A 4,117-nucleotide genomic window follows, 5' to 3' on the forward strand; every position below is an offset into this window, starting at 1 on the left:
AGTCAAGGTCAGCTGATGAGGAAAACACCACCAGCTTTTCCCACAGTTAATAAGCCATCATTTCAATGATATACAAATGATACTCACTGAGCAAATTATCTCTTTATATCCATTCCTTACATATAAGACAAGCATTAAACATTCAAGTCAAGAGTGTAAGAATTACCAGGGTTTACTATCCACATTTTTTTATTTACTGGGTCAATGTCTACACTGAAACTCTTTGCAAAGTACATATGACACCTTCTACATCTTTTCTCAGACCAAGTCTTCCATGTGAGTGGTAGGTGTTTGAACTGGTCTTCATCATGATCCTGTCCTGACTCCCAGGGACAACCTGCTGGGCGCTTCCTACTGCTGATCCAACTGGAATGCTGGCACTCACTTTCCTGGAAAAGATTTCATAGACTCAGCTGGACCCTGAGCCTGATGTGACCTGCGTCTCCATTAGTCCATTGCCCTTGGCTTCCTTTCCTCACTCATGTGCATCCTGCAAGTGATGACGCAGCGAAACCACTGAACTAGAACATTCTGTGAGTAGAAAGAAAGGTTTATTGGGGAATCAAAGACCTGGGACAGGGATAGGAGAGGGAAAATAGCAAATAGCAAAATATCAGGAAACTCCTTGCCAGTTTTAAGGGGACAGGTAGTGGCAACGTTGTGGTGATGTGTATAAGCCAGAATAGTCCAGGACACAGAGTTGTGGGAAGTGAGGTGTGGACCAGAACAGCCCTGGAACTAGTGTGGGAACTTTGATCTGTTAGAGAATTAGAGAGTTAATTGAAAACTAGATGCAGCTGTCAAAGGTAAGGCTGTCATTTAGGATGTTGTCAGTAGTCGTCCTGCCAGTTTGGGCCCCTACATTGGACCGAACAGATCCCAGCCTTCTCAACCTGAGCTCAAAACATGGATAAACTGTGTGATGCCTGTAAGATTTGAGTTTCTGCTGTTCCTTGACCAGACGATACTCTGACAAGCTGATCAATTGCTCTGCAGCAGGGTTAACTTGATGGGAGGCTCCAGTCCGACTTGTCTGGTCTCATTACAAGAAACTGTCACTTCTTAGCCACCAATCTGTCCTTTGATGCCTTAATGATAATTCTAGTCACTAGGGCTTTGTGATGTATCCTTTTAACAGTGCCACTGAATCCCCGAGGGCTAGTGGGTTCTCTTTCTTAAATTTTAAAAGTGAACTCTGCAAGGGTATTTATGAACAGATTAGACTCACGATAACGGATGAGTGAAAGGATAATGAGTCATGGAAGCTGGAAAGCCCGCAGGTCACAATAACAACAATGCTTCCTTTCCATAGCGTGGCCTCCTGAGCAGCTTGGAGGAGGAGGAGGAGTGAAGTCTGGCCGTAACTGACAGGGAGAACGGGTGGGTACTTCGTCTCTCTGCAGCCTTGTTGATTAGCACCGGGACCAACAATCATGAGTTCCCTGGGAGAACATATTCTTAGCACTGAAGCTAGCTTCGAGTGTGACATCAATGACCTGGATACCGCTCGTGGTATTAATATAAATGGGGTTTAGTGTAAAATATCAGCTTCGAGCCTTCTGTGGCCACCTCTCCTGCCCAGCACTCACCATGTCTGATGTGCCCCATGCCTGACTTTACCCCACAGGTCTGGCTCAGCCGCTGTTCCTCTCATTGTTACATTTGATGTGATTCTTGCTGTTGGAAGACTAAGTAAGCTTCCCTAGCATTTCTTCCTTTTTTTTTTTTTTTCCTTTTAAATCTAGGGAGAGGAAAGACACATTTGCATCTCCTCATTGCAGTTTTTAATGGGACATTAATATTTTTTCCCTTGCTGTATCTGTGGGAAGGTGCTGGAGTCTGTAGAAAGAACAAAAAAGACGGTGGGAAGAAAGAGCGGACTGCTATCTAGAGCCAAGGACGAAATCACCGGATAAATAAACAAAAAGAGGGGCAATGGGTGAGGAAAGCATGTGAGAGTGTCTCCTGTGTCTTGAATCAGTAACCGCTTATCTCGGTGATGGTGACGGTCAATTCTCTGGTAATAGAAATATTAGAGGAGGTGGTTACTTTCTATTGTGCAAGAGGTTTTGAGCTATATCAAAGTGTCTTACAAACCAAGATTGCTGGGGTAAATTCTACTGAGGAATTGAAAGAAACCTTCCTATAGTAAGCTTGGGGTTGCAGAAGGCTCCTGGGCAGTGGGGGCAGGGAACAAGCCTCAAGACTCTACCTCACCTCCTTTTTTGTTTCTGATTTCCCCTAGATTCTAACTTTACAGAGCAGGATAAATAAGAAAGTAGTGTATTTTAGTAGCAAAAAGTATATTTTTTCAAACAATAATAATAATAGAGCTAAGATGTTATTGCCAAGTGGAAGGCATAAAAGGCGTCTTCGGAAACTGACAGTATAGCAAATATTGAGGCTACCTGCTGTGTTACCCTGGGCTTTGGTATCTGACTTTCATCTCCCTGGGGCCTCAGCTGTTGAATGCCACAGCACTGTCAAGTGGCGATCCCTGAAACCGCTCTAACACGACAGCATTCAACAGCCCACCCTCGGGCCTCAGTTCCTCTGTCCAATTCTTACTCACAGCCCACCCTTGGGCCTCAGTTCCTCTGTCCAATTCTTACTCCTTCTTCATCCCTCGGGATCTAGCCTTCAGCCTTTGCTCATTCTTCCATCCCTCAGAGCATCATAGATTTCAACCAAGATGATGGGCACAGCCCATGGTCCTGAATGCTGCTAGAGAAAGTCACGAAGCTGTACTAACTGGAGCCATTGTAAGGTCATACACTTCTGTCTCAGCTGCTCTCCGCACTGTCCAGAAGTCTTGTGTGTGCGTGGGAATTGGGAGTTTGAATACATCTGACTCAAGTTTCATGCCTTTCCTAAGACTTCTACTAGCTCACTGTCTTCTCACTCCACAAATAATTCTCCTGCCACGTTGACAAAATAAGGCCACCAGGAGTGGCTTCTTTAACCTCCCTCCCTAAGAGTTGCTGGTCTCTATCAGCTCTGAGTCCTCCTAAGGAAGAAGTGTCTATCTTCCTTCCCAAGAACCATCCTGAGCCCATCCCCTGAACCAACCTCTTTCCATCTCTAGAAACATTCTTTTTTTTCCCCTAGGAGCATTCTTGTCTCCTTCAAAGCCATCGTGTGTCTCCCAGAAACATCTTACTACTCCAGAATCTGCGTGTCAGCCCCTGAATACTGCTCGTTCCAAGCTCTCTGCTTGCACAGGCAATGGAATGGAATGTTCTTCCCTGTGTTGTCATTTCTGATTGTTCCTTAAATCTTTGGGAAAAAGTTACCACCTCCTTGATGCCTTTTTTGGCTTACATCATTCTATTACATTTCACTTTAGGCTCAGTGTCTCAGCATTACCATAGCAGCTGCTATAGGATTTTCTAATTCTGATCATTTATTCACCTACTTATAGTTCCTATACTGTGATTTAATCAATATTGTCTTTTGATACTTCTAAGAATATATTTCTAACAATGTATATGTAAATAATTTTGATAATGTTTATATGTGCTATTTTATAACTATTTATAAGTATTTTCAATTAATTAACTTCTTTAATTAATTTAAATTTAATTAATTAGTTGATACAAATATAAATTATAAAGTTATATCATAAATATAACTAAAATATTTCAAAGTGTTTCCATATTTATAAATATCCAGGTACATAATAATTTTAATAACTATTGAGTATCACATGGTATGAATATCTTATTAAAACTATTCCTGGCTGTTAATCAGTCAGGATGTTTCAACTTCTATTACAATCAGTGTTGCAATGATTATGCATAAATATCTGCCCACATTTCTTACAAAGACACCTTCTTAGAATAAATTCTCAGCCATGGAGTTGCTGGGTTGAGGAGAATGCTAGATGTGTTTGGTAGACATTTTGCCCAAGGTCTCACGCTACTTAGGCTTTCAGCCCTTGAAAGAACAGATCAGAGAACTAACTGCTTTCATTATGAGCCCTCAGCATACTCATGCGATTTAGCGGACCATGTTTCTCTCTTCAGCATTACTCAGTGGGCAGCCAATGCCCTTGATAGAAGTCCTGCAGAAAGGCAAAGGTCACTTCTGCCCCTCCCGGAAGCCCTGCTGTTAGTGC

General features: G+C 42.5%; 1 long non-coding RNA gene across 2 annotated transcripts; it reads left to right on the forward strand.

Moving 5' to 3' along the window:
• Positions 1–843: 843 nt before the first annotated feature.
• LOC311603572 lies at positions 844–3,503 on the forward strand. Of its 2 annotated transcripts, XR_014781136.1 has the most exons (5): positions 844–928; positions 1,313–1,380; positions 1,628–1,692; positions 1,830–1,939; positions 3,109–3,503. It is a non-coding gene; the product is annotated as an uncharacterized lncRNA (long non-coding RNA). The 2 variants fall into 2 exon arrangements; XR_014781137.1 differs by lacking the exons at positions 1,628–1,692; positions 1,830–1,939.
• The last annotated feature ends 614 nt before the right edge of the window (positions 3,504–4,117 follow it).

This window comes from Acomys minous (assembly GCF_964271855.1).
Source record: "Acomys minous genome assembly, chromosome: 8".
NCBI lineage: Eukaryota > Metazoa > Chordata > Mammalia > Rodentia > Muridae > Acomys > Acomys minous.